Source organism: Antechinus flavipes, chromosome 2, assembly GCF_016432865.1.
Source record: "Antechinus flavipes isolate AdamAnt ecotype Samford, QLD, Australia chromosome 2, AdamAnt_v2, whole genome shotgun sequence".
Lineage (NCBI taxonomy): Eukaryota > Metazoa > Chordata > Mammalia > Dasyuromorphia > Dasyuridae > Antechinus > Antechinus flavipes.
Window position 1 is genome coordinate 109,087,308 of NC_067399.1, and position 25,344 is coordinate 109,112,651.

At 35.2% G+C, this 25,344-nt stretch overlaps 1 long non-coding RNA gene across 1 annotated transcript; it reads left to right on the top strand.

Moving 5' to 3' along the window:
- Positions 1-2,411: 2,411 nt before the first annotated feature.
- On the top strand, positions 2,412-24,939 carry LOC127552384 (uncharacterized). The gene is made up of 3 exons (XR_007951353.1): positions 2,412-2,605; positions 4,571-4,689; positions 24,613-24,939. It is a non-coding gene; the product is annotated as an uncharacterized LOC127552384 (long non-coding RNA).
- The last annotated feature ends 405 nt before the right edge of the window (positions 24,940-25,344 follow it).

Below are 25,344 nucleotides of genomic sequence, written 5' to 3' on the forward strand. Positions count from 1 at the left end.
AGGCAGAAAACGGGAACTCCTTCCCTGGGATCGTGGGGCAATGAGAGTCAAACAGCCCCAAGGAGGGAATCAGCCAGATAAAGGGAAAAGCGGGCAAACCACCTCATAAAAGGTGGTCTGATTCCCAGTATACTAGGACTGAATACATAGAACATCCTAGTTCTGGCTCCTTACTAAGGTATGGGGGGGGAAGTATTTCTGTGTATGTGTGTGTGTGTGTTTGTGTGTTGTACCTGTGTTTGTGTGTTTGTGCTGTGAATGTGTATTTGTGTGTTTGTATATGTGTGTTTAAGTGTGTGTATATGTGTATATTTGTGTGCTGTGCTTGTGTATATGTGTGTATATATGTGTGTAAGAGTGTGGGTGTGTATGTATGTATGTGTGTAGAAGTTTAGGAGAATGATGAGCTCTCTCTCTTTCACCAAAGTCCACCTGTGCTCCATTCTCAGACTCACCAGGACTAAGAGGGCCTAAGAGTTAATATGCATCAAAAGTTTTGAAAATGAGTCAGGAAAAAATGAATTCAAAGTCCTATCTTTCCAACACTTAATAACTGTGTAACTCTGGACAAGTCACATAACTACTTTTTTAAAGACTAGAAGCTGCAACTTAGTTACCAATCTCCATTGGTCATTATAACAACAAACTCCCATTAAACACTTCATTGAACATAATGAGTTGTTTTGGCAAAAAAAATAAAAATGTCACTTTATATGAAGTGACATTGTCAGCCTGGTTAGTTCCATAGGAATAATGTTATAAATGTCAAGTTGACTGTCATTTCCATTTTGGCCAAGGTCATGCAACTTGATAATGAACTTTGTCTCCCTCTTCCAGCTCTCAATCCTATCCATGATTATACTCTGAGTGAAGCAACGCCTTGCCTCTGTACTTGACCCATCAGACTAAATTAACTATCCCATCCTAAACCAAGGAGGTCTTTGAAAGAACTTTTTGTGTAACTCCATGTGGTTATGTGTGTGGATGGTGATATATACCAAGATATATACAGATATAAATAGCTTGGTGATGAGTGATTACTTGCATATATCTCAAAATAAGTCTATGTATGTGCCATCATGTTTCTTTTTTAATTTGGGTATGTATGCATTAGAGAATAATAAGAGACAGAGACAAACAGAGAGACAGAGAAAGCCAGTTATAGAGATATAGAGGGAGAGGCAGAGAAAGGCAGATATACAGATATGCATGGATTGTCAGAGAGAAAGGGAGACAGTAGACAGACAAACAGAAATCAAAATGGAGAAGAGAGAGAGACACACACAGAGACAGATCAAACATGGAAAGAGAGAGACACAGAGTCAGAGAAGAAGAGATTCTCTGGGGGCAGAGAAAGAAATAGAGAGGGTCTGAAGCTGACAAAAGACAAAGAGAGAAGTAGAGAGAGAGAAAGAGACAGAGAGTCAGAAGAAGAAATGGAAAGACAAAATAGAAAAAACAGAGAAATAGAGACAGAAAATCAGATTCAAAAATAGAGATAGAAAGAGAAATGCCAAGAGGGAGAGACAGAGACTGATACAGAAACTAAGAGGGAAGGAGGAAGGGGGAGAGAGCCAAAAACAGAGAGAGGGGGAAAGGAGAGGGAGAAGGAGGTAGAGGGAGAGAGACTTGATGAGAAAGAGACAAAGAGACAGAGAGGCAGAAACAAAGATAGAGATAAACAGAGAGCATGAAAGAGACTGAGAGAAACAGAAAGACAGAGACCAAGAGAGATAGACACAGAGACAGAACCAAGAAAAAGACTGAGACAGATAAGGAGACAGAGACAGAGACCAAGAAAGAGAGAATGAGAGACAAAGAGAGAGAGAGAGACAGACAGAGAGGAAAAAAGACAGAGAGAGACAGAGACAGAAAGAGAGAGAGAGACAAAGAGAAAGAGAAAGAGAGACAGACAGACAGAGAGAGAGAGAGAGAGAGAGAGAGAAAGAGAGAGAGAGAGAGAGAGAAGAGAGAGAGAGAGAGAGAGAGAGAGAGAGAGAGAGAGAGAGAGAAGGATGAAGGGGGAAAGGGAAGGGGAGAGAAGGGGAGAGGGAAAGACAGACAGAGCACGCCTGCTCCTTTCAGACTAGGAGCTAGCTGGTTGTATTTTCTCCCTAAAAGCCAGTAGCTCCACATGAAGACTCTGGCATTTCATTCTGATACTGCTGTGGTAGGCTCTTGTTTTCTGGAATGATGCATTTTCATTGTGGGTGGTGAATGTCATCCCCTTTGTGAGTAATATCGACAATCCTGTGGCCTGCCTGCATTGTATTGCTAAGCAACACTTGGCAACCTCTTGCCCATGTTGTGCAACTTCCTTTTGATGCTTTGCTATGGCATTGTCATTTTCTTCTCTCAAGTCTTGCAGCATTGTTTGCTATGTTTGGGTGTTGAGGTGGCTGAGAGCCATCCCAGGAAGGATGTTCATTGAACTGTCAGAGGGTGAATGATTGACATTAGGCACGAGCACTTTTTTTGGTAAGGGCCTTGGCGTGTCATTATTGGATTATTTCCTTATAAATGCCATCCAAATCTACCAGATGTACCATTGAGAGATGTGCCAAACTATTTGGGAGACCTCGTAGATGCTCAGTGCCACTTATTGGTAGGTGCAGGCTTGTCCATTCAATTCCTTTGTGAAGCTCTGGGGTATTATGTAAAAACAGTCGTTTTTGTGATCATCATAATAAGGAGAGTGTGGTATTTCTGCATGGAGGAAGAGTCTGCATTAGATTTTTTTTTCCCTCTGTCACTGTGTATTTTGGTATAGAGTCAATTCACATAGTTTGGATCCCTTTGGAGAAGACAGAGCACTGAAAAACATAAAATGGCCCTTTAAAAAAAGGTAAAAACTCAATAGAAACATATCAATGCCAGTGTCATTTAAAATCTCAGGAGCCAAGCCTCGTAGTTGCTGGCATTCTTTCTGGAACAACCTGGTGATGGTTCCAATAGCATGCTATAACCTGTGTTAACAGACAAAAGCTGGCTAAAATATAGCCATGGACTTCTTACTGACCAATTCAATACATTTTCTTCAGCATCACCTTAGAGATACATAGCATGGTTTTTCAGGACACCTGGAGACTGTGAAGCTAGTGTTGGGCACAGGAACAATCTGTGGTTCCTTTTAGCAAAGATGAGGAGAAAATCCAAAGAAATAGCTTTTTTATTGAATCTGCTTAGCTCAAGACTTGAAAAAATCCCCATGGTGCCCCCTGATCAAAGCTCAGGCACGTGAGGAGTTTGCCTTGACCCTTTAAGATCACAAGGGTCTTGTATGCCTACATGCCTAAAAACTAAGCTGGAGAAATTTACCATGGGGTTTAGAGTGGTAGAATGCAGTCAAACAACTTCACCATTTGGTTTTGGTTTTGGCTAATAAGATTCCTAATAATCAGTTTCTCTAAATTTCTCATATTTTTTTTCAATCTTTTATTTTGGCCCAATGTAAAAACAGGTGCTGGGTAATAAGAGAGCCATCATTTGTGCCAGACAAGTGCCAGGCAGCAAGGAAGGAGTCCAGGCAAAAGGAGAATGACTACTTCTCTTTTCCCCATTTCCCAATAACCAACCACTGACTTGTCTATACATTTCCTCATGGATAAAGTGAATTTGAAAGATTTTAATGATGATCAATGGTTTAACAAATGTGTTTAGGTCTTTTTTTTTTTCAAGGAAAGAGAGAGACCTTAAAACCTGGGTTGCTAGGCTATATAAAACAGTATTGGTCATTAGGTGGGCTGAAGTCCCGGTATAAAACAAACCAGAATATCTCTCATTATATCTTATCTCATCTATGGATACCATACTCTGTATTATTTTATACAATGTCTGAAAGACCTGGCTTCAAATTCCATGCCTGAAGCAATCAGACAGTGTGAAACTGGGCAAGTTATTTAACCTGGAGTGCCCCAGGAGATTCTCTAAGATGATAAGTTGCAGAGCAAGTCCCCATCTGAATTTGGAAAGTTACCTCAACAGGATTTCTCTCTGTAAATGAAATGATAGAACCAATCAGAACCACCAAAAGAAATTGCAAAGTGTAGCTAATTTAAACATAAGAAAAAGTAGGGGACAAAAGAAAATAATTATTAGGGATAAGTGAAATCTTCCATATTGTTTATAAAATATTGATAATTTTTTTATAAAAACATTGAGAAATTATTAGAGCTATGGAGTCAGAGGTGACCCACTGATGAGGTTACTGATTATTTTAAGATTTAGGATGCTGGTATTAAAGAAGGGCAATTGTTATATGATTATCATATGATTGTTATTAAGTAAAACACAGATTGATGATAAATGCATAAAATCACTCCCCATCCCATCAGTAGTGACCTGCAGACAACTTATCCTTTTGTGGATTTCTGAACCTGTTATCATATCATTAAGTGCTTTCAAAAACTGCAAGATAAAAGTTCACATCACTTTATAATTCATTTTCCTTCCCCCCTTACCACCACTTCCTTTAATTTCTTTACTCTCCCTATTCCCTTGAAAACTGTCCAAACATAAATTGAAGGTAAAATAAGACAATTTTAATTTTTACTCTCATTTTTATGATTAGAGGTACTACACTATGGGGAGTAAATCAAGACCAGGCCTAGGAACCGAGAAGACCTCAATTAAAATCAATCCTTTAACCCACACTGGCTATATGACTGGGCAGATCACTGACATTTTCAGGTATCTAGACAATTCTCTAAACCTATATGTTGGAGAGAAGGTATTGACCTGCATTGATGGAGTGTGTTCATCTAGAAATCCCTTCTGTTGGTAAAATCAGAGGTTTAGTCCCCATCCCTATTATCGTTGCCATTTTATTATTTTCTATTGTTATTAATAATATCTAAACAGCTAGAAAGTACTGTTACTCCAAAGACGTAGCTAAAATTTTATGGCAAATTTGTTAGTATCTATAAATCAATCAACAGCATGGCCCTTTTAGAAACTGTTATGCATATAAGCAGTAGAATAAAGTCGACACAGGCAATTCTGATGGTCTTGAAAACTTCAGACTTTCTTTTCAAGTAATAACTTTAATTTGGTTCTTTCTGGCATAAACTTTTTTATCCCATTATGTCAAAAATTGCATTATCCATCCATTTGTCTGTCAGAACTTTTCCCTGTGGGCCTATATACCACTGACTTCTCTTCTCTAGACCTCCCTATTACATCCTGCTATCGAGTCACAATTTTCCACGAAAGTCTCTGGTGGCTTTTGACAATGTTTTACAGAGAACTAGACCAGGAAGCTCAGAGTTAAAGGAAATCTTCCATTCTGGCAATGAATATGTAATAGGCATTACACTGTGCAGTATTCCAAAAAATGTAAGGTTCATTAAGTCTTTCTAAGGCAGGAACTTCCTTGTAGCTTTGAATGAACCTGTCTTCATGATGGCATTAGCAAATGGCACTTTGGGGCAGGGAATATTAATACTGCACATTAAGGAACAAATTTGTTTAAATGCTGTATGGCTATATGTAGATGCAGATGATCCAGAAATAAATAAAAAGTGAATAGTTGTCCAACTTTATATGTAAATTGCCTTTTGCTTATATACATAAGAATGCTTTTTGCTCCTAAATTCTTTCATATTAACAAGCAGGAGTGTAACTAATATATAAACTAAAGTCATTCTCTTTAATGAGAATGCTAAATATTTTAAAGAAATGCATGGCTGTGAAATATTGTCAGGGGCATTTTTATACTTAAGTTTAAGAACGCTTATGACTTAACTGTTGAATTATTTAACATATTCAGCCTAGAAGCACTATTTATGTGTGTTTTTTAATGTTCATACTTATGTTAGCTTTTCTTTGCTAAGGATTTAGGACCTTTGATTTCTGTTTATAAAATTTACATTTTTAATCTCTTATTCCTTTGTATTTTCTATTTGAAGGAGGGAACAATATTCTGAAAAAGGGGGGAAATGAAATGAACTTCCTATAACTAGAGACAAGGGCTACAGAGATGTCACAATTAAGACCTACTGTGATTGAAATGATGCAGATTGCGGGAGGGGGTTAAAAGGAGATTGACTTTTTGGAGGGAGGGAAAGTCTGCTATAAATGAACTACCAGGACAAGAAAAATAAGAGAATTGGAAATTTGCCACTAGTTCCCGAGTCTTCCCAAGGAAGTATGCAAGAGAAAGGCAGGCAGACTAGTCTCAGCTCCTAATATAATCCACTGCAATCAGGCTGCTACTTCAAATTGTCAGTTTCCATTTTTACTCATATATTGTTTTTCAATTATTGTCTAACCACAGATTTATCAATGCAACATAAAGACAAATTTCCTTTCATTTTTCCTAAATTAACCTCTAGCTTTATTTCTTACACTTACTAAGATTTTTTCAAGGTTTGGAAGGAGGGAGGTAGAAGGGGATCTAGAATGGATGTGCCCCCTGCCAAAGATATACAGCTCAGAAAATGGAGAGAGACAGACTCAAAGTCATATGAGCCCAAGGTAGAACTATGCCCTCCCTTGAAATGTTCTTTCTGCTCAAAATTTTCCTGTGTGGCTCAGGATTTTTTTTTTTTCATTGCAAAGAACTTATTCAAAGTAGAATTGTACTTTGGGCAAAGTATGAGGATTTTTTCCTCCCTTAAGTCTGGCACATTTTTTGTCATTCATAGAAACTGCATAATTTAATAGAAAGAGAAAAAGACTTAGAAAAGATCTGGGTTAAAATTTTATCTGTGGTTCTTCCCATTGTATGAGCCAAGGCAAGTTATTTAAGCTTCTCTGGTTTTCAGATCCTTCATGTTTAAAGAGAGGAGGAACCCAATGGGTCCAATGGCTTCTTCTAGTTCTCAGTGTCCTTTGGGGACATTTCAATGCAAACATTATAGATCATTTCCTAGTAGTACAAGATATTCCTAGATATTGGGATGCTTGACAGCATGGGCAGGTATACAAGCTAAAAGCTTCAGTGACTTATCAAAGGTACACACGGTAATTGTCTGAGGCAGGATTTGAAGTCAGTTCTTTCTGATCCATGACACTAGAGTCAGTAGTATAATTTGTGGCTAATCATTATTGTTTAGGTTTGCACTATATTAAACTTAGATGTTCACATGAGAATTATATATATGCATAATTGTTTGGGTAATGATCACTATCTAATAATATCTGGCTCTTTAGAAGTAATAATATCTACTTTTGAAAAGTGAAATAAGATATATATTTCATTGGATCTTCAGAAATGTTTATAGATAGAAGGATTTATAGAGGACATATAGTTCAGCCTCCTCTTGTAAATGAGAAAACAGACCACATCTAGTGATTTGTCCAAGAATATATACATGGTAAGTGACAGAGCATAGATACATGTGTGAAACAAGAATTAAAATATACTTTGCTTTGAAAATGTTTTTGAGAATAGTGAGGCAATTGGGGATGTCATGAGATATGAAAAAAGAAGTCAACATCATTGATTATTATACCATGAAGAATCAAAGGAAAGAGCAAATTTATAACTAGAGATTGGCCTCCAGTGCTAATGACAAGAACTTTACAAAAAAGAGAGAAGTCTGGATCTTGATCTTTTAGTTACTTACTTCCATTGTTCTCCAATTTATTCCTTATAAAGAACCAAAATTTCCTTGATCTTTAAGGGTTGCATTAGAAAAAAAATTATTCTCAGTTATAGTTTCAAGGAACCTATAAATAAAATAACCTTATTAATACAAACACCATCACACATGAAAATTTGATGTGTTACAGGTAAAAAATGGGTCCCTAATCTTTCCAATAATCTATCAAAAATATCCCCTACTATAATGACAGTGATAAAAAAAAAGACATTGGTATAGGACTAACCAAGATTTGTTGGAAACACAATTCTGGCTAGAAAATAGAAATTAGCAGAGAATAATTTTGGCAATAGTTAAAAAGCACATAGCAATCCTTGATGAATTCAAGTCATCTAGCCGAGATTAATTTCCTCCTTAGATTCGTAAAAAAAAAACCCTGAAGTATGTGGATTATGGAGCTACTATTATGATTGATCATTAATATGATTATTTTTATATTATTTGATAGCTTATGGAGACCAGGAGTGGAACTATGGCACTTCAGATAGGCAAATGTCATCATTTTCAAAAATGGAATGGAATGAAATCTGCAACTTCTGAGTTGTTGAAATAGAGTGATTTCAAGTAAAATTCTATAGTCTTTTCAAAGGAGATAGTAGGTGAATGATTTTTTTTTCAAGAACAGGTTATACCAGATTAATTATATTTCCTTTTTTGACAAGGTCACTAAACTGGTTGATAAGAATAATTCTATAGATATGATTAGCCTTGAATTTTTAAAATATTTGATAAAGTATTTCATGATATTCTTGTGGGGAAAGATAGAGATGTATGGAATAAACAATAGCATAAATAGATGGGTACAGTGTTTATTAGAAAGAGTTGAAGTGAGGGAATCTTTACTAGAGTGTCCCTTGGATATATTATTTAATATCTTTTGAGTGACTTGGATAAAGGCACAGAAGAAAATATAACCAAATCTGGAAGTGGCAAAAAAAAAAAAACTAACGGGGACAGGTAAAATATGAAATTTATATCCAGGATCAAAAAATAAAATAAATAACTTGACTGGATGTCACTGGATGAAATCAATTAAAGCGCATTTTAATAAAAAAAATATAAAGTCTTTCACATGAGTTTGGAAGAAAATCAACTTGAGTACAACTTAGGGGAGGCATGAGAAACAGCTGGTTGTTGAACAAAAGAGAAAGAGAAGGGGGAGGAAGAAGAGAAGGAGGAAGGAAAGAAGGGAGGAGGAAAGAGAGGGAGAGGGGGAAGGGAGGGAGTGAGGAAGGGAGAGAGAGAGAGAGAGAGAGAGAGAGAGAGAGAGAGAGAGAGAGAGAGAGAGAGAGAGAGAGAATTTTAATGGGTAAGATGGTCAATATGAGTCAACAGTGTGATATGGCAGTCAAAACAGGTTGACATGATCTCAGGCTGTACTGAGAGGCAAACCAGTCCCACCTTGGAAACCAATAAGTGCAGCAAATGAAGGCTTGATTTGTTGTTTGTTGATTGTTGAGACTTTAAAAAGTGATGAAGAAAATCTTGATAATACAGCTTTAATTTTAAAGTGTGTCATAGATTGCATACATTTTTTGAAAGCTGATTGTTAAACATTTACTAGTAGAAAATATGCATAGTTTTCAGGAATACCAAAAAGAGACATTCTTTATATCCTGCTTTGATCACATCATGTCTGGAGGTTTGATTTCAGTTCTGGACATCATAGTTTCAAAAAGGATATTGATAAATAAAAATCAAAAATAAAATACAATTTTAAAAAATAATTCCAAATAGAGAAGTGATAGACTCAGAGTACAGATTGAGATACTTTTTTTGGGATATAACCAATAAAAGAATTAGTTTTTCTGGACTATACCTATGTTTGTAACAGTAGGGTTGTTTTTTCTTACTTTCTAAATGGAGGTAGGGGGAGGAAGAAAAGGTAGATCTTCATGAAAATAAAAATTTAGTCTATAAATTAAAGAATGTACCAGAGGAAAACAACCAGCATAGTAAAATATCTTGAGTATATTCTGTGTAAAGATCTATTGAAGAAAAAAAGGGATAATTTGCCTAGAAAAGAGAGGATTGACGGGAATGTGAGGATAGTCAGCAAACTCTTGAAAGACTGTCATATGGCAGAGGATTTTGGCATGATATATTTAACCCCAGAGGACATAACTAGAAGAACGATTGGAAGTTGAAAAAAAATCCAACAACAAAATTTAGGCTGAATAGAATAGTAAGAGTCATCCAAAAAGTCAAGTAGGCTGCCTTTGGAAATAATGGTTTCTTCCATATTGGAGATTTTTAAACAAAGACTCATTGTTATTTTGTTGGGAGTATTTTAGAGGGAATTCTTTTTCAAGCAGGGATTGAATTATATAGATACTGAAGTCTCCTCCAAGTTGCAAATATTATGATTTTGTAATAATAAAAACAAGGCAGTGTTAAGTGCTAGAAATATAATACTAACATGTGACATATGCCCTCAAGAAATTTACATTTTCCTGAGAGGATACAACAGATTCAAAAACAGTGAAACCAAAATGAATACATAGTTATGCACAGTTTCAAGAGGGAGAAAACACTCATTAGAGGAGATTGAAACATTTAAAGATGAGAGAATATAATCAGTATGCCATAATGGAAACAGGGTTGTAGTTGAAGTCGAGAGACCTGGGTTCAAATTCAAACACAGACCTTTATCAGATGTTAGATTATGGGCAGGCAATATTTGCATACCTTCAGATTCTACACTTGTAAAACAGTTGTAACAAAACTTGTATTAGCTATTATATTAAGTTGTTATAAAGATTTTGCAAAAGTTACTCTATAATTGTGTATCATTATCATTACCCAAAAAGTTGGGTATTTCAGATGAGAAGTAATAAAGGCATTTATATAAGGAAATTGTGGGCAGCCTTCTCAAAGATAACATTTATTGAAGCAAAGAAAGACAGAGCTTTTATTTTTCTTCCTTTCTTTTTATTCTGTAAGTGATTTGGCATCTATTGATGACTTAGAAAAATTTCAGTGAGTTAGAAATGCTAGGTGGTAAGGAGATAGGGGAGACAGCATTTTTTTCAAGAGGTGTGGAGGGGAGAGGAGAAAGCAAGTTGAATGATAGCTAAATAGAGGAGAGAGTTGAAGGCAGATAATTGTTTTTCATTCAATCACTGAGAATTTATTAAGCATCTACTATATATGAAGTACTGTGTTAGGGACTGCAGATGGAGAGACAAAATGAAAAATATGCCATGAGAACAATTACACAGATAAAAAATTTCATTTGTCCTGGAAATATTAATATTTTTGAAAAGTTATTGGTAGAGAATTTATAGGAAAATACGGTAAAGAATTGCAAAGGCACGAAATATTATAATCTTGATTATTAGAGAAAATATTCACCCTGAAATCTACCAGAGTATTTTGGCTACACTTTATAAAGACCTTTTCTTCACATCAATCCTAATTGATATGACTACATCGATATATATGGATACATGTGTGATTGCACATGTATGTGATTGGATACATATATAATTGGATACATTGCATTCACATGTGATTGTTTCCATTTTAGATATAAGAAAACTGAGGCATGGGAGAACTAGGCAGTTACTTAAGATCATACAATTAATGAATGTTGAAATAAAGGTTTATATTCTAGTCTTCTGACATTAAGACTAGATGAACTTTTCTCTACTGTATATTTTTAGCTACTGCTATGGGTAATACAAGTATTATGATTACCCCTATTTCACACATAATCAGACTAAGGCAGAGATTTTAAGCTACTTGTTTAACACAGAAATTCTGGATATAGGACCAGAATCTGACTTTGGACATTTACTAGGTTTTCTGAAAACCATCTCAGGTTTGCTAACTTCATATAAAGTATATTTAAAATCATCCTAATCTCAGATGGAAGCTTTACATTGCCAGTGGGACAAGTCCACATGCATTAAAAATGCATTTAACACTCAAGAAAGGCCTATTAGTAGGTATATATGTGTATATGTATGATATGCATGTATACATGTATGTATGATATGTATTTTCATGCAGATATATAAATGCATATATAGTTTTTTTTCTCTGCCTCTATGTGCTGAATATTGAATGATGTATCCAGTTCATTGGGCAGTCATGTGGCACAGTGGTTAGAATGCCAAGACTAAAGTCAGGAAAATCTGAATTCAAATCCAGCCTCCAATACTTAAGCTGTAGGACCCTGAGTAAACCATTTAACCCTTTTGGCCTCAATTCCTTTATCTATAAAATGAGCTGGAGAAGGAAATGACAAATCACTTCTTTATCTTTGCCAAGAAAATTCCAAATTGTTTCACAAAATTCAGACAGAACTGAAAATGATTAAACAACAGCAAAATACAGTTCATTATCATCATCATGACAAGCACTTATATAGCAATTTAAAGTCTGTGGAATCCTCACAGCTCTAAGAGGTAGATGGTATTATTATATTTATTTTCCAGATGAGGAAACTAAGGTCAACAGGGATTAAATGACTTATCAAGAGTTATACAGCTATGAAGTAGCTGTGAAAGGATTTGAACTCAGCCCTTCTTGACTCTATATTCAGGGCTTTGTCCATTAATATTCCTAGCCACCCAGGTCACAGAAGAGGATAATTGTTCAAAATGAAAATAATCATTCCAAACAAATTCCTATTGAATTAAAATTAACCACTTGCCACTTTCCCCACTCTATTTTATAGGGGCATCAAAAAAGTAGTGCAATCTTCTTCAGAGTGTTACTGCTTATAAAGAAAGTTCTCAGTCAATCCAGTTTTCTAACATCCTCAAAATCAAAACTTTCCTCCTCCAGGAAGCCTTCTGTGACTTTTTCTATTTTGCATTCCATAGTATTGTACATCCAATCATCAATGACAAGAGAAGATGAGGAATTGTTCCCAGATATATTTTCCCCAAGAATTTGGGGTTTTAAATACTGTTTTGTACAGTTTTTATCCTTTGGAATCCCAAGAACAGAAAAAATAAGAAAAATATGGAAGAACTTTGAATGAAAATAAAAATATGAAAATTGATGTCACACAAAGGTTAAAATTATAATGTAAAGAATATTGGATTTAGAATCCAAGATATAGGTTTGAGTCTTGGCTCCAGCATTCATTCACTAACAGTGTGATCATGGACAAATCATATAACTGACTCCTGGTTTACTTGTTTTTAAAATCACAATAATATTTTCAGACATTAATATTTAAAAAATTATCAACCTCTGTAAATTTAAATTATTATGAGAGATAGCATAGTGAAAAGATAAATATAAATAAAGTTGGATTAAGAAAATGGGATTCTAATCCCCACCATTCTATTCTATCCTCAAAACATTTGCTAATTGTGGGTCTCAGTTTCCTGTCAAATGAGGGAGTGCTACTCCCTCATCACTAGATAAACTCAAAAGATACTAAAACCTCTAATGTTCTATGATTTTATGATTCTGTCATCTTTAGCTTTATCACCATTGAAGCCATTAAATGGCACATAAGATAAAGTGCAAGGCCTAGAATTAGGAAGACTTGAATTAAAATATGACCTCACACATTTTACTAGTTATGTGACACCAGACAAATTGCTTAACCTCAGTTTCCTCATATGTAATATGTAAAAATGATAGCAGCTATATCCCAAGGTTGTTGTAGATGAGGATCAAATGAGATAAAAGTTTATAAAGCACTTTTCAACCTTTAAAAAGCTATATAAATGCTATCACCATCTTCCTCATCCTCATCTCCAGAGTAGTAATGAGTCAGCACTGGCTTTTCATTCAGAAGTTTCAGGGTCCTGAGGCAGGGAAAGGCCAGTATTAACACCAGGAACTACTTCCTTATGGAGGATTTCAAGCACATTTTCTTGGGTTTCCCTAAAAGGGACCCCAAAGTCAGTCAATAGCAAGTCAATATTACATAATGAAGTACGTAAATGAGGGTTCTGATTAGAGGAGACCACATAAATCCTTCATCACTTTTAAGATTATTCCTTGGGGAAGGGGGGACATAGCAATATTTTTGCATTTTGGACTTAAAAATCCCCTGCTCTAATAATACTTATAGCAAAGCTGTCCTTTCTCTTTGAGGGTTTTCTAAAGAATGTGTTTAGGTAAGAAACCAGCCTTCACTTCCAGAAACAGCCATGGCTATCAGTCAATCTAGCAGCAAGCTGCTCACAAAGTTCGTTCGACAAAGGGTTAGTGCAGCAAGCCCCCACAATAATGTGGAAACAGAAATATTACAAAGTAAAGGCTTATAAAATAATAAAAATTCTACTTACTTCAGATACCTCCCGGTGCCTTTGGCAAAATACCTTAAGCATTCCACATACGGCGGGCATTGTCTTTATAAGATGGCACCTCATAAAATGGTATTAAATATCACCAACGGGGCTTCATATTTCATCCGGCAGGGTTTAGGCCAGGCATGTTCTATATCACACATTATTAGAATGACATCTGCTTTGCAAGTTGTGTACCCAGGAGCCTACCCGGATAACTCATTTCAACACTCATTCTCGAGGCTTCTGTGCCTTCATAATGCCTAATATGTTTAACTCATTTTGAACAGAAGTCTAAAGCCTGCCACGGCCCTCTGGCCAAAACTGTAGCTGTCAGACAACAGAGCCAGCTATCAAACATTCCTCATTTATCATTAGCGGCGATTCAGTTGTACAGAAAAAAAAAATGTGCCCACTGTACTGAGAGGCTGTCAATTGCTCCCCCCTCTAAAACTCTACTTCTCAAATAGGGACATTTCTCTGTGGATGCATTGCCATTACATTATACTCCTTTTCCCACAACACTGAATTTATAATGCAAAGAAAATGGGGAACATATATTCATCTAAATGGCCTCTCCGCTACAAGATGAATAAGGAGATCATCAATGGCAGCGTTGGTGCAGGGCTGCACGTGAAGTCAAGGAAAATTAATAGAATCAGCCTGGAAAGAGCAAAAAAGGAAAAAAATCACCCACATGTCTTACACTGAGGCTGACTCTTCGATAACCAAAGCCCCGTTGGAAGGTATAAATGCTCCCTGAAATCATCATTTGGCTACCGATGTAGAATGCAAGGTACATTTAGAACTGGGATATCCACATGAGACGTCTCCATTTTATTTCTCACTCGTCTAAGATGGAATCTTATATTATATATTCTCTCCTCTCTTTCCTTTTTTTCTATTAATGGATTAGATTATCCCAATCTTTCATATTCTTGATGACCTCCCAAATGCTAGTAGAGTATGTCCATGTTAAGTGTACAATGCTCTGAAATTAGAGAATTTTGCCCAAGACAAGCCAAAACTGTTCCTCAGATGCCTTAACATAAATGTTATGTGTGTTGTTACCATTCACATTTGTTGATTTTATCCTTAGCTGTTTTCCACTGATGTCTCATCCTCCTTATCTTGACCTTGCAACTGTGTAATGCTAATAGCCCAAGAAGAAAATGAACCCAAATAAATTTATTTGAGCATTCTCTGGGCATCTACTTGAACTTTCTCAAAGGGAAAATGCTGAAATAAATACAATAACAAGATATATCCTTCTCAACTTCAAAAGGAGTGACCCAAATGAATTTACTTATTCACAGAAGAGTGTTGGCAGAGTAGTTATTGTCCCATTTTAGAGATAAACAGAAGAAAATAAGTAGTAAAAAAAAATTCAGTCCTGAAGCTAGAAAAACCTGAGTTCAAATCATACTTCTGATGTATATTGGCTGTGTCCCTGTTCAAATCATCTAACCTCTTACTGCTCTCAGCCCTAAAATTGTAAATTCTAGGGAAGTTGTCAATTCACAATGGTAGAAGGGATTTCTTCCCCTTTGAATTCTCTATATAAAGAAGTCACAGGTCTAGTTCTTTTTTGATCATTTCAGTGTTAATTCTTCATGACCTCATTTGGAGTTTTAGTGAAGAGTTTTTCCTGCTGCCATTTCCTTCTGCAGCTAATTTTACAGATGAAGAAACTAAGGCAAATTGGTTTAAGTGACTTGATCAATAAGAGTCTGAAGCCAAATGTGAATTCAGGAAGACAAATCTTCCTGACTCCAAACCCAGACCTAGGTATTGCTGCCCCAATCCTATTCTTATTCCTAAATATAAGAAATAAATATGTATTATAGAAAAGAGCTAAGGTTGACTTTTGATGTTTTTGTTTTAATTTTAAACCATACCCCAGAATAAACAACAATAGAAGAAGAAGAAGCAGTTATGAAATGAGTATCTATCTTATCTAATAGATAAGAAATGAGTAAAATACAAGGTAGCCAGGTACAGTCAGCTTATTGAAAATACTCAGTCCACAGGACATGGTCTGAAAAGGTACTAAACACTTAGGTACTTATTAAACACCTCCCCACAAATGGAAAAGAATTAGCCCCTTGCCTCTTTTTTTATTCAATCTGCAATGATTCTTTTTCTGAGTCATCTTCTATACTTAGCAGCAATAGTGTCAAATTCAAATAAAATTGGGGTAACTAAACAATACATAAGGATCCTTGTAGATTGCATAGTGAAAATTTTAAAATGCAATATTGTCCATATTTTATTGTATTTTATTTATTTTATAATTAAAATTTAATGTGGTTTTGGCAATCCTCAAGGATGTTAATGATCACTTGTAATCTCCGTTAAAAATGGGTTAGGTGATTGAGGCTTAGGATGCAGGTCAAAACAAAGTCTCCAACTTTTGATAAAATCATGATAGTTTCTGCTAATCTTTCACTGTCTGCTGTGGCATTCCTTGGTCTTTGAACAGCCCAGTTTTTTCTATCTAGAAAAGTGGATGACTGGGAGAGAACCATTCCCTGTAGACTCTTGATTCCCAAATTCAAAGCAAAAACTTTGTGATCCTGTAATGCAAACATTCTTTTTTCTTATCTAATTTTTAAAAAGCTATTTCTTTTATTTAGAAACAAATATTTCTTACAAAATGGATTATTTTGATTATATTGAATTTTATACAAACAAAACCAATGTGGACAAGATTGGAAGGAAAACAATAAACTGAGAAAAACTTTTACATTCAAGGGTTCTGATAGAGGCTTCATTTCTAAAATATATAGAAGACTAACTCAAATTTATAAGAATTCAAGCCATTCTCCAATTGACAAATGGTCAAAGAATATGAATAGTTTTCAAATGAAGAAAGTAAAACCATTTATAGTTACATGAAAAAATGATCTAAATCATTATTGATGAGGGAAATGTAAATTAAGACAACTCTGAGTTATCATTACACACCTCTCAGATTGACAAGATGACAAGAAAAGACAATGATGAATATTGGAGAGTGTAATGGGCTGAGGCTTGAGTTGATGCACTGAGGTCCCAAGCACATGAAACTAATTGGACCATACTCTATTAATATATATGCTTGGAGAAAGAATGCCCCCCCCCCTTTGTCCTGATGTATTGTATAGGAAATGACGTTTTTGGTGGATGGAGGCAGGGGAGTGGAAAGGGAAGAGGAAAGAGAGACTGCTGGCTGACGTCTTGACACAGCTGCTTGCATTGCCATTGCAACGGCCCAACATCTCTGATCTCCCTCTGCTAGCTGGCTTCCTGTCGCAGCTGCCCATATTGCTATTGCAATCCTTCTTGCCTATATTGCTATCGCAATCTCCCCTCACCTCTACTGATAATAAACATCGAAGATTTTTCCCTTAACCTGAATTCCTGACTCTGGCTGATTTTAAATATGCAGTCATCACAGGAGGGATGTGAGATAACAGAGACACTAATACATTGTTAGTGGAGTTGTGAATTGATCCAACCATTCTGGAGAGCAATTTGGAACTATGCCCAAAGGATTATCAAACTATGCACGTCCTTTGATCCAGCAGTGTCTCTACTGGTTTTATATCCCAAAGAGATCTTAAAGAAAGGAAAGGGACCCAGATGTGTAAAAATGTAGCAGCCCTTTTTGTGAGTGAATACCCATCAATTGGAGAATAGCTGAATAAATTATGTTATATGAATATTATTGTTCTATAAGAAATGATCAGCAGGATGATTTCAGAAAGGCCTGAAGAGATTTACATGAATTGATGTTAAGTGAACTGAATAGAACCAAGAGAACATTGTTCACAACAACAGTATGCTAATATTATGATTAATTCTGACAGACATGCCTCTTTTCAAAAACGAGATGATTCAGGGCAGTTCCAATGATCTTGTGATGGAGAGAGCCATTTGCACCTAGAGATAGGACTGTGGGAACTGAGTGTGGATCACAACATAATATAATTTCATCTTTTTGTTGTTTGCTTAATTGCATTTGTTTTCTTTCTCATTTTTTTCCTTTTTCATCTGATTTTTCTATTGCACCATGATAATTGTGGAAATATGTACAGAAGAATTGTACATGTTTAACATATTGGATTACTTGCCATTTAGGGGAGAGGGTGAAGAGAAGTGAAGGGAAAAAAATTGGAACACAATGTTTTGCAAAGGTGAATGTTGAAAATTATCTATGCATATGTTCTGTATTTTATTTTATTTTATAATAACTTTATATTGACAGAATCCATGCCAGGGTAATTTTTTTTACATTATCCCTTTTACTCGCTTCTGTTATGATTTTTCCCCTCCTTCCCTCCACTTCCTCCCCTAGATGGCAAGCAGTCCTATATATGTTAGATTATGCATATGTTCTGAAAATAAAAAGATTTAATTTTAAAAAAAGAAAGAAATAGTCCTATTAGATGTAGTATTTGGTATCAAGGCAACTAAGCATTGTAGCCAGGACTTGACTTGCAGAGATTCTAACTATAACACTCATCCCAATTAGACTCATATTCCTACATACTGAATTTACAGCAACCTGTGCAAAAACATATATTTCCTGGTTTTGTATGCTAGATAAATGTATTTCTTTTGTTGCTGCTTATGGTCTTCCATATGGTCCTGGGTCTTCCATTCTCTCTCTTTTTTTTAATTTTTAATTTTCCCAGTTACACTTAAAAAATCAACTTTTTTGTTAATATATGTACTTTTTTTTTTAACAAATTTTCTCATGAATCATGTTGGGAGAAAAAAATCAGAACAAAAGGAAAAAACCACAGAGAAAAAAAAACAGAAGAAAAAGAGGAATAAAGTGAACATATTATGTATTGATATACAACCTCAATCACCTACAACCTCCATAATTCTCTCTCTGTATGCAGATGATGTTTTCCAACCAAAATTTATTGGGATTTCCTTGAATCACTGAACTGCTGAGAAGAATCAAATCTGTCACTGCATCATCTTGCTGTTATTGTGTACAATGTGTTCCTGGTTCTGCTTCTTTCACTTAGCACTGGTTCATGTAAATCTTTCCAGTCCTTTCTAAAATCAGGTTGTTCATCATTTTTTATAGAACAATAATATTCCATTACTTTCATATACCATAATTTATTCAACCATTCCCCAATTCATTTTCCAATTCTTTGCCATCATAAAAAGGGCTACTACAAACATTTTTGTACATATGGATTTTTTTCCCCTCTTTTATATATTTTCTGGAATACATTCCCAATAGTGGCACTGCTAGGTCAAAGGGTATGGACAGTTTGATAGCCCTTTGAGCATAGTTCCATATTGTTGTCCAGAATGGTTGGATTAATGCAAATATTCTTAAGATGCATATATTTTGATATATGCATAAATTTATATGTGCATATATAAATAAACACACACATATGTATATTGAAAGGGTGAAAATGGCATCTGTGGGTTTCTCTCCAGCACAACTATATTTAACCTTAACCTCCAAGACTGTCCCCTTCATCTCCTCCTTGCTTTAATTCTCCTTGCTTCTTAAGCAGACAGCAGAATTTCATGGCAAATTATGTCTATAATAGCATTTAAATAAGTATTTGCCCACCCTGGCACACCTAACCTCCTGCTTCCCAGACCATCTTGTAGTTAGGCAAACACACTTCAGTGTAAGGACTCTAAATAAGTCATCAGAAGATGAATAAGCATGATTGACTTTCTACAGATCACAGATCTCATTAATTACATTATTAATCCCCCAAAACTAACTCCTCTTTCCAAACTTACCTAGTACTATTAAGTACTATTAAGGGTACCACCATCTGTCTGGCTACTCCAACTTATGACTTCAAAGTTATCTATTGTAAAAAAAAAAACCCAATTATTCACATATCTTTTATCCAAACCCCTTCTCTCTACTCACATAGCTTCAGTCACCATTCCATTTTAGACTCTAAATAGTTGTGTTCACCTCATCTATTGCAATACTGTCCTAAATGGTCCTGGCATCTTCTTCCCAATTCTTATCTATTTTCAAAACAGCAAAACACAGCTGCCAAAATGATGTTTCTAAATATTAAATCTGAGCTATTTAATAAACTCCAGGACTTCTATTGATTCTAGGACCAAATACTATTTCATCTTTATCTCATCCCTTTAAAATGTTTCTATTTTCATATAAGTTGTATAATACATGCAGTTTTACTCCAACAGGCTTGGAATTAGAAAGACTCTTCTTAAATTCAAATCTAACTCAGATATTTACTAGCAATATGACCCTAGAACAAGTCATTTCTGTTTGCCTCAGTTTCCTCATCTATAAAATGAGCTGGTGAAGGAAATAGCAAATTACTCTAACTTTCTTTGCCGAGAAAAGCCCAAAATATGTTTTTTTTTTCTATTTCAGTTGTTGGACATAACTGAACAAGTGCTTGTCTATATAAGTCAATACTGTGCTAATAAGTCCACAATAAAAATTATATGGACCATTCTCCTAATGGCCCAAGATTTAGGTCAATGGACTTAGGATCTTCAAAGAGTAATTCTATAAGCCATAGTATCAAACTCCATTCAATGCTCATTGGACTTGTTGGTTACCCCACCATTTGCAATATATTTAGTTGTCCCCGTCCCAGAAGTTGTAGGGTCCCACTCCCAACCTGAATTTGTCTTTCTACAAGTGCTTCCTCTGGGCAGTTTTCCCTCCTATACATTCCTCTTATTTTCTCTGGGGTCTTCTTAGTAGCTCATATATTATATAGCCTATATTTCTCCATTGTTTTTGTATTTCTCCTCATAAACTACATTTCATGACAAGCTACTTACCCTCAAATACACACTGATTTAGTGCCTTGTTGGTCACAACATTAAAATATATTCTCCAGTCTCCCCAATCTTCTTTAATTTTCCACTCTTTCCTTCTCAAAACATACTTGACTTTTTTTTCTGATTATCAGGGTTACATATTTGAATCTATTCTTCATCACCTACTAGCAAGGTTTGTTGTATACCACTTTGTGTTTCTATTAGACTATTCTGCAGAAGACCTGTTCAGCTTTAAACCTTCCTTCCTTCCTCTTTGTTAATTTCTAATCTGGATTTGGGTCACAACTCACATCTGAAATAGAGTCCTCTATTTAATTCAATTTCATTCAAAAAGTGACTCTGTTATACAGCCAGCACTTTACTAGATGTGTGTGGGCAAACAAAGAAGCAAGAGACATGAAACCTTCTCTTGAGGATTCTGAGGTCCAATTGGAGAAACAAAAATAGCACATATAGAATAGTCGATCACTTAACAATGCAAGGCAATATTTGCTGTAATATTGAAGTAAATCATATGAAAAATGAATGTTATGGGAAATAAGGAAAGGGAAAAATCAAGGTGGGCTAAAGAAGTACATGAAGAATGACAAAAGAGGTGAGATTTGATCTGAGGTGGGGAGGAAGGAATGGATTTTATTTCCTGACCCATAGGGAGGAGAAATCTTAGCTGAGGCAAATGCTTTAGTCTAGGCACAGGGGACAGGCTAGTCTAGAAATAAAACCATGATCTAAATGAAGTAATTTCAACCTTAGCATATGAATCAAAGGGTAAGTAGGGAGTGATCAAGTCAGTACCCATAATACATGGAAAGAGGTAGCAAGTCAATGAGTATTCAATATTTGCTAAGCATTGTGCTAAGTGCTTGAAGAATAGCTAAAAAAAACTTTCTACTATATTTAATCCTTTCTTGATATGACACTTCCAGGTTCAATGTGTGTGCCTAAAATGTGTGTGTGTGTGTGTGTGTGTGTGTGTGTGTGTGTTACAGATGAGAGAAACCCAAGGTATTGCATAGTATAGTATGAAGAAAATGGGTTTAATTCTTGACTCTTATTTCCCCCTATCACTGAAGGTCTTCAGGCAAAGGTTGGATGACTATTTCTATGGAATGTTGTAGTGGGAATTCTTTGGGCAGATATGGGTTAAACCAGATGATTCTTAGTCCCTTTCCAATTCTAAAATTCTGTGATTTTCTAGCATTATGATCTTAGGCAAGACATTTTACTTCTCTTTGCCTCAATTCCAACTATGAGAAAAGAGGACTAAATTGGATGTTACGTTAGACTGTTCAAAGACAATCTTAGTCAGAAATTTTGTGCTTAACCTCTTTCTATTTCCCCTTTTAATGGTTCTTTCCTACTAGGATCACTATAGTCTCAAAGACCATTCTTCTGGTCCAGCTATCACAGAAAAATTTTTTAATAAATTAATGCTTTCTAGAGTGTTAATTGACAATGATTTAAGGCACAGATTATTGCTATTTACAATTTAAGATTTTACCAGACTAAACAATCTTCAAGATATAAAGATAGAAATTGCTAATGATAAAATTAGAGATTGGGGGAATAATTTTAATCAAAAGGAGCTAAATCACAATTTCAACAGCAATTCTCTTCAATTTATTCCACAGTAGATTGTTTTACTACTTGTAAAGATGATTCTTATTTCATCGTCCATCTACATGGCATCTATTTGGTTGCAGACCTCTTAAGGACAAAGATTTTGTCTGTTCTTAAATAAATATGCCAGACCTACTAAACTGCTATTCACCCTTAGACATTCAATATTTGTTCACTGATTGACCAAATTCTGTACAACTCCCCCCCGCCACTACGATAGATTTTTGGAGGGTATTTAAACTAGCCCTGGGGAATTTCAGTTACAGACTTCCTTTGGCCTCAGAAACCGCTCCATCTGTCGCACAAACTTTCTCAATGCCTTCCTGGCAGTCATTTCAATTTCCCTGACAGAAAAAGTTGTGGTCTATGCCACGACTTGAAGGTTCATTTAATGTAGATTTTGATGGGTGAACTGTAAAATAACCTCAAGTCTGAGGCGCATTTTTTAGATTGAAGGTGAGAGACCAATTAGTGGCACTAACTCCTCGGACAGATGGTTATTATGTGATAACTGAGGTGCCTGTCCTGTCCTGTGCCATTAAAAAGTCATCTTTTCCCTAATATCTTTCATTATAAAGAAAGAGAGTTGTACAGACCTCACAGATCGGAGGCATCTTTCCTCTACAAAATGAAGTTTATACCTGGACAGGACAGGACCCAGACATATGAAGACATGGAGCATTTCTTTTGACTTACTGGTCATGATAGCAAGAAAGAAACAGACTGTAGAAATACATACAATGCAGTTTAAGATCAGGGGAATCGGAACACAGAAATTGTTTGGGATCCGTCTTCTACCCCATAGTTACTTTATGGCTCAGTTCCCTGAAAGTGTTTTATTCTGAAACAAAGTCTTAAACAATCACCCATTCCTAGAACACTGAAGGCAAGCCAAATGGCAATTGATTTTGGGCACTAGCACCAAGGGGAGTTAGTATGAATGTGACTGTGCATTTCTTTAGAATATTTCCTATTCCAAAACCCAAGAAAAATAAGTCATAGAGTATCCATTGTTCAGTGTTTTCTCTATACCTCCTGTTTTTAATAAAACAATTACTTGGGTTAGGGTTATACAAGTATCTTCCTTACCCATATCAATCTTATACCCTGTTCATCATGTAAATCTCTTTTTATCTCTTTATCTTTCATGGATCTCCATCTCATTTTAACACGTAAGCTATAGGTTACATCTATAGTATAATCTCAACATCTATATTATATATGTCCCACAAAATTTAGTGTTTATTTTCATTCTGTCATTTGGTCACTATTATGATGTATCTTAATTTTGCTTTCCCAAAGAGTAGATTTTCTTCTCTTTGAAGACAAAGAATATCTTATTCCTATACATCTTAAAGCATTTAGCACAGAATTGAATGCATAGAAGAATCTTAAGAAGTAGTTTTAATTGATCAATTAATCCAATCCAATATGATTGAGAAGGGTGTTTTTTTCTCTTATAATTCTTAAGTAATATGCATTGCTGAAATTCCATCTTTCTTCATCCCCTTAATGCTTTTACCTGCCCTCTGAGATTATCTTCTATTTACCATGTATATATCTTATTTTCTCATAGTTGTTCATGTTCTCTCTCCAATTAAACTGTGAACTCCTTCATATCAGAGACCATTTTGTTATAGTTGGGTAGCTGATTGGGGAGTGAGCTTTCTTTGTATCCCCAACATTTAACACTATGTCAGGCACATAGTAGGCATGTAATAAATGGTTCTTGACTTGATTTGACAAGGTTAGCAAAATAGGTACCATAACAAGAACCTTCTACAGTAAGGTTCCAATTAATGTGAATAATGAATCCCCTGAAGATGTTGAATGTATTTAAATTCACACTAATCAAAGTTATAATTATATAAAATATGGTAATTGGTTCTAGCCCAAAGGAAATATGTGGTGTGAATTCAAATAATGTGACCACCTCAGGGAATACTTTATTTGCACTAATTGGGACCTAGTTGTATAGAACATGGAAAAATGGGGCAATTTCTTTATGTTCCATAATTCAAGGGTACTCATACCTTTACAGAAAGAAAATAAGGAAAGAATGGGTCAAGATAATGAAAAGTTTTGAGTTGATATGAAAGGGAGCTGTTGTCACTTATATTTGATGTTTGTATATTTTCTATACATAAAGAGTGAAAAAAGTTTGAAATTATCATTGTGAGAAAAGGAATAGACATCAATAAATGAGTTGAATAAAAGAATTACAGAACAGTAGTGAGAAAGAACTCTCCTGCTGAGATAAAGTAGAATGAGTTTATAGTGATTAAAAAATCATAACAGTTTATTGATTTTCCCCCCAGAAGTTTACAGCACATTAGAGTGGGCGAACATAAGCAATTGATGATGGGGGATACATAGTTGGAGATCAACGTGGCAAAATACAAAGGTATGAGCTGCTTAGGTGATTGTAAGCTCTGGGTTAAAATGACAAATCAAGAAATCCAAGCTTGTTCCAGAAGGAAATGAAAATAGAATAGGCATGATAGAATGGAAGAAAAAGGAAGCATCAAGATAACAGAAACAGAGATGAAAAAGAATTAAAAGATCATTCATCAACATGAACTAAAGTCTCCATAATTGTGATAGGAAATGGTCTCAGGAAGAAAACTAAGAAGTACTAAAATTTTTAAGGAAGGTAGGATGGGGTCTAAAATTTGAGAAATTACTCCAATGAGCAAAGTAAGATATCCATATAAACTGATGGCATGAAATGAAAGGAATTTGATTTTTTTAAAAAAAAAATTAAGTATCTACTATGTATGTACAAAGACAACTCCTACTCCCAAGAGCTTCCATTATACTAAAAAATAAAATATGCACAGAACTAATTTAAAGGGAGGTATTTTAAGGAAGAGATACTAATATATTGAAATCAGAACAGGGTTTCATTGAATACTTGCACCTAAGTTGAACCTTTGAAAGGAAAAAAATAATTTAAAAAGGCAAAAATAGCAAGAGACTTTTTTCCAGACATGTGGGATGGTCTGGATAAATATATGAAGGGAGAAGATGTTATACCACATCCAGCTGAA